The sequence below is a fragment of the Sinocyclocheilus anshuiensis genome, unplaced genomic scaffold (genome assembly GCF_001515605.1).
Source record: "Sinocyclocheilus anshuiensis isolate Anshui unplaced genomic scaffold, SAMN03320099.WGS_v1.1 scaffold63, whole genome shotgun sequence".
Classification (NCBI taxonomy): domain Eukaryota; kingdom Metazoa; phylum Chordata; class Actinopteri; order Cypriniformes; family Cyprinidae; genus Sinocyclocheilus; species Sinocyclocheilus anshuiensis.
In genome coordinates this window covers 115,587-128,301 of record NW_015552625.1, presented here as the reverse complement: position 1 = coordinate 128,301, position 12,715 = coordinate 115,587, and the positions used below count along the sequence as shown (strand labels likewise).

Genomic DNA, 12,715 nt, shown 5'->3' with positions numbered 1-12,715 from the left:
CTAGTTGCTTATTAGCATGCTTATTAGGTCTGTGCAATTAATCGCATGCGATTGTTATGCGCATCTCGTCAGTAAAGCCGGTTCTGTGATTAATAGTAAATCTCCATCACGTGCTTTCAGATAGAGCGGCATATAATACACAGAGCCGTAGATCACTGCAATATCACGTTCATAATCGCAGATGAGTCGCATTCGATTATGAACGCGATATTGAGTAGCTTGTCAGTGTAAGTGTTTTTATTTATGCCATTTATGTTTTTGTTAATACAGCGTATAGCACTAGTCAACTAAATGAATGTAACATGGCAAAGATGAATGCACTTTTGGAAGTTGAATATAAGGGAATTTCTGTGGTCTAATGTGATATTGTTGTTCATGTATGTTCATGATGAAATGTTCTTTTATTGTTGTAATTAATTTATAGCATTAACAAGATGACCCGTTGAATTCTTTTTGGGAGCGATGACTGATTGAATGTATTTTTAGTCCAGTGCCTGCATATAAGATTATTATTGACCAAGTTCAGAGGCTGTCATATGTGGATCAACTTACTATGTTGTGTATTTTCAACAGTTTCAATATGAAAAATAACTTTTATATTGATTCAATGGATTTATTGCATTTTGAAAAAAATAAAATAAATGTGTCATGGATTTATTGCATTTTGGGGAAAAAATTTAAATGTTATAATAAATGAAAATCTAAATCTGGATTTGAATTTTTAATGTTATTATAACTTAAATATGCTATGTGAAAGTTTGAAACAGAAAATAGTGGTTTTCATCTTGCCACTTTCTTGGTAAAGTACCATTTTATTTATTTCAATTAGTTGCCAAGACAGCATTTTATTTTATTTTATTTTTTAAATATAATATTTATATTTTACTTTGTCATCTTTATTTTAATGACCAAAAAAAAGTAAAAACAATATATAATAGTTTTAGTTTTAGTTAACAATAACAACACAGTGATAGATGGTTGTTTTCCAGATTTGCTCACCATTGTCAGGTCTTGTAAAAAAGTTAATTCAGAACCCCGCATATTCATGAGTGACCACAGTAAACTCAGTCAGTCCCGCCGTGCACAGCGTGAGTGTAAAACGTCCACTGGGTTGCGATGTAATGAAGAGCTGTTTCATTCCCCAGACCATCAGGGTCCTCTCTCAATGAATACCACACTTACTGTATCATCTATCAGTCCTGGCAGCCGAACTGTCACACACAACTTCCTGCCCTTCGTGTGTGTGTGCGATGCAGTGAGGCCTGGGTTTCAGTGGGCTATAATGAGGCCCTTTGGTGGCTGTAAAGACTAGAGAGGAGAGAGAGAGGAGGAATCGCACATATAGCTCTATTTGTCTTACAAATATCACACTAACTACCAATTACAGCACCATAAACCTCCTGCCTACTGCTTACCTCCCTACCCATAATACAGGACACACAGATGCACTGGGCTCGTTGATGCAGGAAGCACAATCAATGAGGCTGGTAATGAGGTCTTTCTTAAAGAGTAGAGGGGCTGCTGGATTAATACTAGGATAGAAACAGAACAGGGCAAACCTGGCACTGTCACTTCCAGTTTCACTACTGCACTCTGGCCAAGGGTGAAGCTGTATGCAAATCACTTTAAAAGAACCCTGAAGAAAAAAGAAAAAAAAAACATGCATGCATTAAAAAATTAAAATAAATAAATTTAAGCAGGCATTAAAGGTGAATATTACTGTTTGTGTAGAGTGGGGTTTAAAGTCTGACACCACACTAAAAACCTAAGATCTCAATTTTGAAATATGCAGTAGTTAAGGAAATGTTTTGGAATTTTGAAATTGTACATAAGGAAAGATTTTGAGATTAAATAAAGTAGAAATATCTATAAAAAAAATCTAAAAAGTATGAGAAATATCTACAATTTATTTTTTTATTTAAAAAAATAAATTAATGTTAAAATTTTCAAATTTTATTTATTTTTAGAAATATCTAAAAAGTGAAAAATATGATATGAATCACAACTTTTCATATAAATTTTCATCATGATAAAATAATTTGCAATAGATTGACAGAACTGTAGACAGACAGATAGATAGACAGACAGACAAAATACTAATTATATTGAACAGTTTTATAAACAGCAAAAATTAATCCATAAAGCTAAATGGTAAAAATAAAATATATATATATATATATATTTTTTTTTTTTTTCATGCAATGAGGTAAGAGTTTTATTGTTCATGCTGTGGATGTAAGAGAGTAAGTTTTACTATGTTACATAGCACAGAAGCATCACTGTCAGTCAGAATTATCTTTTTATTATTCTGGAAGAGGTCGAAGTTCAATTTGCAATTTTATTCTTTTCAAAAAGCACCTGTAATCAAATTCTGTGAAGATGGAAAATGAGCTTATTAAAAATACTGTGCTACCATATGAGGATTCCGTGTTTCTAATACATATTTCCATTTGCTGCTGAAAATAGGCCACTGATGGACAGAGCCTGCCAATAAACATGAGCTTATTAGCCGACGAGAGAGTCATCAGCGGCAGATTTACCAGCTTTCCACCACTCATCCGCTGGAGGTGTGGAGAGTTGCCCCCGCTGCCTGGATCTTTGAGCCCAGGCCAAGCTTCGCACTCTGGGGCCGCAGATCCAGCCGGCTGGCCTCTCCTGTGCAGCCCACTGCCCTCGCATTAAACAGCTATGCCTCAGCTGCTGGAAATGTTATTCTAATTAACAGGGGATTAAGTCATCATCTTCTCATGTAATACTCTAGATGGGAATTTCAATATGGAACGGCGGCCCAAAAAAAAAAGGCAGTTAGCATTTCAATAAATTACTCTTGACCTCCAGGATGACAGTCTATTGGCGCGTCAATTGCCTGCCAATTAAACCGATCCGTCCTTGCCAAAACTTTATTGGGATGGTTTGGGTTTTTAATTTGAACACAAATCATTGGGCTAGAGATGGAAGAGGGTACTACACGGCTGGCTGCGATCGCGAGTCTGATGGGAATTCTGACAAGTTTGTACAATAAAGTCTTCAGAGATATCACTGGCCTGACAGCTTTGCAAAAACAGTTTCTTGTGAAGCGCAGATCTTTGATAAATGACCATATGTGGATTGTCACAGGCGAAGAGCTGAGAAACATAAACACAAGCGGTCCGAACAGACTTCAGAGGAACTGGACAGACAGAGGGAGCCCTAACAAGCCCACTAGGCCCACACTTTGATTGTCTCAAACGGCTCGCTTTTAAAAAAAGCATCAGTCATGTCGTGACATTTGACTAAGACTTATGGACTTAAAACTAGCTCAGTGGGGAGACCGTTTGGAGTGTGAAGACTCGACCAGTATATTATGTTCTTTGGAGCGAGTGTGGATTGTGCCATTGAGAGACCCACTCATAAAAGGATTTGGACAGAACCAAAAATAAATCAGCATGGCTCTTAGTATGGCTAACCCTGATGCAACCTGATGCAATGTACAGCCACAAAAACAAAATATGTCAACAGAAGAAAAAAAAAAAAAATCGGTTAAGTGTCAACCGAACCAGAGCAAAAACATTGCATTATTACTCCAAAAGCCCTAATCAGAGAACTCTACTCTAAATAATTTATACAATTCAAAACTATCTAGGACACACAGCACACATTATTTCAAGTTATCATAAAAAGTTGGATTAAACAAGGTGGCGTGACAAACAAAGTGACCAGTGGCTTTAGCTTCCTCGGAAGAACACATTTTGTTTTCTTAAGAGAGGAGACAAATAAAACAAGGATGAGACTGGGTAAATTGACAGGCAGTCAGCAGGATTCCCTCTATGTGCTAAAGCATTGTTTTCTGCTCAGCTAAGCAGCAGCGAATTGATACGTTCGCAATGACAATTAAATTGTAACTGACCTACCTGCATGTAACCATCATTATGTCTTTTCTCTTTACTGCCATCCCTGTTATTTAATCACACAGCATGCAAGCTTTTTTATTAGGCAGTAACACTGAGGACTACATCCTCCTGCCTATAAACACTCAAACCGAGGAACAATCACTTCACCCACCTGAGAGAAAACCTCTATCCTGCTTCGCTGAATCACTGAGGGTGGAGTTTGTGCTGAGGTGCTGAAATCTTAAAGCCCAAAGCTTCCTATGAAAATACGAAGGAAGTCTGGATGCTACATAAAAATATATAAAACACACTCTATACTAATATAATGTACACTACTGTTCAATAGTTTTGTAAGAATTTTTCAAATGTTTTTGAAAGAAGTAATCTTGTCAAATATTTTTACATTTCAAAATGTAATTTATTCCTGTGATGGCAAAACAGAAATTTCCTCAGTCATTACTTTAGTCTTCAGTGTCACATCCTCCTCCAGAAAGCATTCCGTTATGCTGATTTGCTGCTGAGTCCTCATTATTAATGTTGAAAACAGTTGTGCTGCTTTAGAATTCTTTAATGAATAGGAATTTTAAAATCATTTATTTTTTTGATAATGTCAAATCTAATTTAATGAGTCCTTGCTGGAAAAAAAAAATTGTTTGAAAATATTATTTTTACAATCCTGCTTGTGATGCTAATGGTGCAGAAATGACACACTTCACCTTTAACTTCCAGCCAATCAGCTCTATTAGAGGCTGTCACTTTAATAATGGGGACGTTGTGCATTATACAGAGATTATAAATGTGACTGTTGCTTTGAAAATGCTCATGCCAGGAAATATATATGCTTATTTCTTGTGCACACTATCCATGTTGAATGAGAATGCTTTTGAAATACAATCCTGGTAGATTTGCTCTCTCTGCATTTATTTTACTCCCTGAATTACTCTAACATATAAGCACACAAATACAATCACACGCATACAAACATTACAACCTTTCTAGAATAGCCAGTGCATTTTCATTTGCATAACAATTTCCTCTTGTTTCTCTGGTTAGATGGAATTCACAGCATGGTGGCTGCATAGTGAGCGCCAGGTCATTGCTATGTATATGTGGCAACAACAGAGAGAGATATGAAGAGAGAAACAAGCCAAAAAATCTGCGATAAAGGTATAATATCACACACATGTAGCATGGTTAATGGCAAATAAAAATTTCCATTACATTCACACACTACCAATGCATAATAATAATAATAATAATAATAATAATAATAACCATTATTATTATTATTATTGAATATGCACATCACACTGAATAAGGTTTCAAAGCATTAAATTTCTAACAGCAAAAAAAAAAAAAAATTCAATTAAATTAAAAAAATTAAAATAAAAATCAAATAAAAGTACCACCCATATATTTCCCTGATGATAATAAATACACACCAAAACCTTCAAACAAATTATTATTATTATTATTATTATTATTAATTATACATCATACTGATTAACAATTCAAAGCATTACATTTCTAACCACAAAAATAACCTAAGATAAAATAAAATATAAAATAAATTACAAGCGCCACCCATATAACCAGGGTGATAATCAATGCACCCCAAACCTCTCCAACAAATTTTTGTCATATTTTTATTTTCAATATGGAATATTTATATATGTATATTTATATTTATAGGAATATGTATATTTATTAAAACATCTTCCTCAGGGAACATTGATTGCCCCCCACAATGCAGGTGATTGCAGGGTTTAGTTTACCATCTTTGTGGGGTCTCCACAATGCAGGCAAAACTTGACCGACACAAATTTAAACACAAATACACACGTCACTGGAGAACTGATTCGACAGGATAGAAAGAAACAGACAAGCTAGCTCTGTGTAGTAGGGGAGTGGATCTAGATTTCCTGTGGAAGTGAATTAAAACCAACAGGAGGAGGGTGGCTTAAGGTGGCGGTGGCAGACACAGCCTTAGATCTCCCTCCTGAGAATCCCTCTATCTCTCTCTCTCTCTCTCCTTCCCTACTCCTTTACATTCTTCATCTCTCTTCTCTACTGGGACATATAAAAAGCACGTAGCCCCCAGTGACACCAAAACACAGAACATTCTCTTTCCTCCTCCTGCTTTCTCTTCTCACTCTTTTCTGTCTTTCCGTCCTCTGTGGTGCCGTTCAGATACAGGAGCATATCAAGTCCTCAAAGAGAAATCTTGATCAGACTGGGAAATGAGGTGGAATTTAAAGTTGAGAAGGAGCCCACCTTGTGGTGGGTGATGGTTACAACATCTCTGAGCTTCAAAACAACTCATCACTCACCTCAAACCCCAAAGCAATGGACTTTCCACGACCACAGCCAGCACTCAACAGTCAGTCCACACACTATATTTCAGAATTAATTCCATCCTCTGTGGTGCTGTTCAGATACAGAAACATATCAAGTCCTCAAAGAGAAATCTTGATCAGACTGGGAAATGAGGTGGAATTTAAAGTTGAGAAGGAGCGTTGCTGCTTTATGTCTTGTTGCTTTGAATGCTTTGAGTTTTTTTAAAAGGGTCAAAGTTTGCAATATAGGTCAAATTGGTCAATGCAAAGTGTTAAAGACTTCAAGTGTTAAATCCTGATATTACTTAATATGTAGTCTATAAAAAGACACTTTCCAGCCAGCACTCAACAGTCAGTCCACACACTATATTTCAGAATTAAGTAGTAACATGACCTTCTGTGACTAAATTGAACTCATAAAGCTATATAGCAAGTGTAGCTTTACACCAATCATGCCTCGGGGTAAGGTAAGCAACAACATCCAGGATATATATTACAATGTTTTATGTTTTCATACTACGTTATTTCTTTTAGTATAAATTAAAATGGAAATAAGATTTTATGTGTGTATATATATATATATATATATATATATATATTACATAATAGTAACAACATAGTATTATATCAAATATAAATATTAAGTAATTTATTAAAAATTACATAAATATATAGAACCAGGACAAATAAAACATTAGTTTGTGAGAAGAAATTAGTCAAGACTAAAAGTTTTCTTCAAACATAGAACAAATTTCTTCTTCTTCAAAAAAAAATCTTCAAAAATTGCAGAGGATGTGTCACTCCCTTTGAAATTAAAAAGTTGTTCCATATGAGGCAGGCCTTCACCTATCCGGGGCATATTATTGAACACAAGTGGTTTCCAGAAGTCTGTAAAAGAGGTTAAGAACATAGTATAAGGTCATTCTTTCAGTGTGCGTAACCTCTACTGTCAAACAGAAATGTGTTGTTCTTCATCATCTGTGATTAGATTTGTACAAACATGTATTATACACCACATGACTACTGATCAATACCTCCTCTCAGAACGTTTTTTGTCTCTGTTCAACACAGAATCTTAAACCTGGAGGATTTAACCTTGTTGAGAAAGTTGAAAGTCATCCACAGTTTATAAAAGTCTCTTGACTTAGTTTTGCAGAAGTAACTATCTATTCACAAAGCAACTTAGGAAAATAAAAGCCTCTGATTGGTCCCCTTCACACATGGCGACGACAGAACAATGCGCTATTGAGGGTCTGCTCACTCCGAGGAACACAGCTGTGTCTATGCACATCCTAAAATGCTTACACACACACACACACATACACACACACACGCAACGCAAAAGCCCATCATTGGAGGCCACAATCACGCCAAAGACTATAATATTCAATAAAAGCACCTAAAACAAGAACATGTCGACGAGACCCCTCTTTAAATTCCAGTCCCTCTTTATCTCCCTGTCTCTTTGGAGATGAAATATCATTGGTAGTGAAAAACGGAAGGGGAGCCTGTTATGCATCTATAGATACATATTATGCAGGGAAGAGGCTACCTCCCATGTGTTTTAATTTGACTTTAAAAGCATTCTCCCAGCTGCCAGGGCTTTTAATAGTTATTCACTTACAAATGATTGCAGGTCATTACACAGTCACTGGGAGGGCAGTAATGAGATGGGCTTAATGGCTCTTGGTAGTACATCAGTAGTACGTCGTCACAAAGTTCCCGCCAGTAAGTTTTTTTTTTATGATTGTTCAATATGAACTGCATTTGCTTAAACCCCATTTGGTGACAAAATACAGCTATCTATTTTAATGCAATTTATTTTAGTAGTTGACTCCTTTCATGGCTGAGGTAAGCAATCACATCATCAAGGGTGGAGGAGTGGCAGAGAGAGAAATAAATCCTATCATCTTCCTAGACAAATATTGTGTTAATCTTTGGTCATGTTAATTCTGCTCTCAGCCCCTCTTTTCATCATAATTTAACTGTGGCCACTGACAGCAGGCATAATCGGATGTGGATGTAAACGAGTTGGTATTTATTAGGGGCCAGCGTGGACGCTCGCCGAGACACGTGTGCCCACCCATCCTTATCCCTATTGATGTACAACGCTGACAAGTAAATTAAATTTACCTTTGGAAATGGTTCTATTAGTATTTTTATTAGGTTAATTAAGCAAGCTCTGGGGACTCATTGAATGGGCGAGACTGGAGATTAATTCACTGTTCTCCTTCTTGTGCTGGAGGACTAAGGCGGTAATTCCCACACAGCCATCCACCTCTAGATCTGCTCATCACCACTACGCCACACCACTTCATTAACGTGCCATCACCGCATCCTCACCTTGATTCCCTTCAATGGGCTCTCCTAATATACCAGATAAGCTGGTACAAAACACATGGATCCCAGAAAACAGACCACACATTCATATATGTCATATATGTCCCTACTAAACAGCATGCAAAAAGTATATCAAACGAGTAGTATGTCTGAATACACCGAAAACACTAGGTGAACAATACCTACATTCAATAAACACTTTACTATCCCATTAGGCAACTTGACAGGAATTGTCATATTTGTAAATGGCAGGAAGAGAGGAATGGTTAACAACTTTGCTATCAATAATGCATTATGTATCATGAAAAAAAAAACAAGTAAATGATTAATAAATGTTATAATAATATTATTATTAGTAGTACTATTATTTAGAAATATGCTATTGTTCATTGTTAATTTATGTTTGTTCATAATATATTAACTCATAAGTTAATTTATATAATGTTACAATTGTATTAGTATATGTAAAACATTAACTAAGATTGATAAATGTTGTAAAAGTATTGTTTATGTTTATATCAATGTTAAATATTGCTGTCATGGGAAATGAACTTGTTTTAATATATATAATTTCATTGTAAAGTTTTACCAAATGTCAAAAAGTAAGTAAATAAATACCAATGCTACAAACCAGCATGCTGCTGTTATTTATTTATTTATTATTTATTTATAGCTTTAGAGTGCTAGAAAATGAGTCATAGTCAAGAATGATGAAAGTTTGGGTAACACTATATTTTAAGGTGTCCTTGTTACATGTTATATGTACTTACTATTACAACAATAAATTATGCATAATTACATGCAAGTAACTCTAAGCCAAACCCTAACCATATAGTAAGTACATGTAGTCAGTGGTGTAATGTAACGAAGTAATAATACTTCGTTACAGTACTTAAGTATTTTTTGGGAGTATCTGTACTTTACTTGAGTTTTTATATTTCAGCCAACTTTTACTTTTATTCCACTACATTTCCTAATTAAAATGTATACTTTTACTCCGATACATTCCCCCAAAGCATATTCATTTCTTACTACAAAATAGTCAGAAGTCAGAAGAACACAGACTGCAGGAAAGCAGGTTTGACAAATCAGTGGTCTGGCGTTTGCAAGTTAAGACTCCTAAAAAACACCTTTGCTCGTGTGCAAACAAGTGCGCGCACCACCGCAGATGATTCATTTTCCAAGTCGAGTCTGGGGTCTGTGATACAGCATCGACTGCAATAATATGGTAAGTGTTGTTGTAATGATGTGCGATCGGACATGATCAAGTAGACTATATCACCAAATCACACACAGAGTGCACGCACATGAATTAGTCTATTAAAACTCAAAATTCCAGGCAGCATTCTAAATTGACGGCAAAAATGCTTCTGTATGCTTTTTATATTTATATAATTTAATATAGTTAACTTAATCTATATCACACAAAGAGTACCGTTTCACCTTTTTGAACGAATCGGTTGAATAAATGATTCAGTGATTCACTCATTCACACAGTCAAATGCTTTGTTTTTGAAAGAACAGCCGTTTGAATGAATCTGTTGAATCTCAATGACTCACTCATTAACAATCACTTGCTGCCACCTGTTAAATTATTTCAGATATCAGTATTCAACGTTTTATGTTAAAACCAAAACATGCATCAGTGTCCCCTCTGTGATACATAAACTGTGTAAATACATCTAAATGCTATTTCAGATGCAGATTCCAGAAATGTTTTCTTATGTTGGAATGAAATACGCTAAGTACCGGATGAAGTGCTTCTTATTCTTACCCAAAAATACAAAATGGAAGAAAGAGTTAAAACTGAACACAATCTTGCTACTCAAGCTGTGTATGAAATTTTTATATATATATATTTATTTGCTTCTTTTCCATTTTGTATTTACTTGTACTTTTACTTTAAATACTTAAGTACGTTTAAGATAAAAAAAAAATACTTTTCGTACTTAAGTACAATAAATATCACATACTTTAAGACTTTTACTCAAGTAATATTCTAAACGGTGACTTCAACTTCTACCAAAGTCATTTTCTGGTAAGATATCTGTACTTTTACTTGAGTATGGCTTTCAGGTACTTTATACACCACTGCATGTAGTTAATTAATATTGCTCAGTACTCAAATGTATACTTCTCAACAGGGCACCTTAAAATAAAGGGCAACCAAAGGTTTACTTTTGTATAAAAAAAAAAAAGTTTGGAATAATACGATGGTGTACAAATAAATGGCATAATTGCTCCCCATATTTCCATTTAATACATCCTTCCACAAGCTTCTGTTAAGAAAAAAAGGAAAAAAAAGTTGTGTTCCTGCATATTGAGTGATGACCTCAGAAAGAGTGAGCATGTTTATCTGAACTAAATTCTCTCAGGTCAAGAGAGCTGCTGACCAGACTGACTCAAGCTGAGCGGGCATTAGCCTGTCCCGCACGTGGCATCTGCCCAGTGGGAGAGCCGATACAGTGCGGGCAGCACAGCATCGGGCTCCCCTGATGAAAGCTGTATTGATTGAGAAAAAAGCCTTTTGATAAAGCAGATTGCTCATCGAAGTGGAACCTCATGCTCCTCAGATATAACGCCTCAATCCGCCAGCCACCAAATCGACCCTGACGCCTGCAGCCATCACCAAAGCAGGGAAACGTCCTCATCTCTCATCCGCTCTGATCACACTGAAGCCTGGGCCCATCGATTGCCAACCACACCTCCTCTGGTCTGCATGAGTAAAGTACATGAAGGTGGTGCTGGCCGAACTGCAAGCCTCCCCGTGGCGTGGTTTGTGCTCTGCCGAAAACATTTTTCATTTAGTTTCCACCAAAAACAAATCAGACCCAACGTCTGTCTGTTTTGGGACTGGAGGAAATCAAATTTGTGCTTTTACAAGGATGAAAACAAATCACCTTTGTAAGTTTTACTTATATGGTATAACGATCAACTCCACAGATGTGTGTAATTGAAAAGTGTGTTTTTGGCACGGCGTAGCGTGAAGTAGCGATGCCCGTCAATGTTATTCATTCATTGAGAGTAATTACAGGCAGATGAGTGGATAGTAAGGAGTTAAGGACAATGCTACACAATTGTTTTGCCGCTATGGTGGGTCTCTTCATGTTTGGGCTACTGAAAGGAGGGGTTGATGGATGTTGTATGTTGGTTATGTATTAGGCCTACATACACTGAGTTTAGCATGAGCTGCATTGGACTCTCTGGTATTGTATTTGTTTGGTTAAATCCCCAAACTCTACTCTCTGAAGAGTCTCATTGGAAGTGTGTTAACCCTTTGGGACTCAAGTGTCCTTTGACTGTTTTTACTGTAATCAGCATGCTACACAACAACACAAATGTGCTCAGGTATTCAGAGTGCTTTCATCTATACATGTCTGTAAAGGACAGGAAGTGGAGGAGACTGGGGATGGTTGTAACACTTTTTGCTTTAATGCCTAACTCAATAATTCTGGGCGCTTTGATATAATTGGCCCAAATGTACATTATGAATTAGTCATTTTGAAACCTATATTCTCTACAAATAGAGAATATAAAGTGTTGTAACACTATAGAAGCCATGAAAATTAGTTCATTTTTGTACATTAATTTTGTTAACCAAATTTACTTAAAACTTTCTATTTCATATTTATTTTTAAAAAGAAAGAAAACAGAAAGAACTATTTCATTCTAAAACATCAAACAAATTTTTGAATCAATACACAAAAAAGAGCTAACAATAAAAAAGATAAATAACAGACAATTCTGCATGTTATTCATATTCACACTTGCTGAATTAGTTGAATTATTGTTATTTTATATAAATAACATAACAGACAATTATACATGTTAGTCACTTTCACACTTGCGTCAAAAGTTTTTATTTTATTTTGTTATTTTATATATATATATATATATATATTTATTTTTTTTTTACATGTATTAATCTGGCTGCAAATCAAATAGTCCAGAAGAAGAAATACAACTTTTCTACTTCAAAACATATATTTTTTGACCTGTATATTCTTTATATTTGTACACAGAGATTGTACCCCAATGTTACAACCATCCCCAGTCTCCCCTCATAAATACATACCTTGAAGCATTATAAAACACTCATTTCATATTATTAATAATAAAAATGTATAGATTTGTACTCAGAACATAAAAAAAAAAAAAAAAACTTCAAAT

At 35.4% G+C, this 12,715-nt stretch overlaps 1 long non-coding RNA gene across 4 annotated transcripts in view; it reads right to left on the bottom strand.

Moving 5' to 3' along the window:
• The window catches only part of LOC107666528 (uncharacterized), a 158,816-nt gene that overhangs the window by 46,107 nt on the left and 99,994 nt on the right, over nt 1-12,715 (bottom strand). For 2 of the 4 annotated variants that reach the window (XR_001631672.1, XR_001631674.1), the window contains one exon: nt 7,008-7,093. The exons of 1 other annotated variant lie outside the window; for it this stretch is intronic. This is a non-coding gene — a long non-coding RNA (uncharacterized LOC107666528). Of the gene's footprint in view, nt 1-1,498; nt 1,637-7,007; nt 7,094-12,715 lie in introns of those variants that run through there. One more of the 4 variants, XR_001631673.1, reaches the window with a different exon arrangement.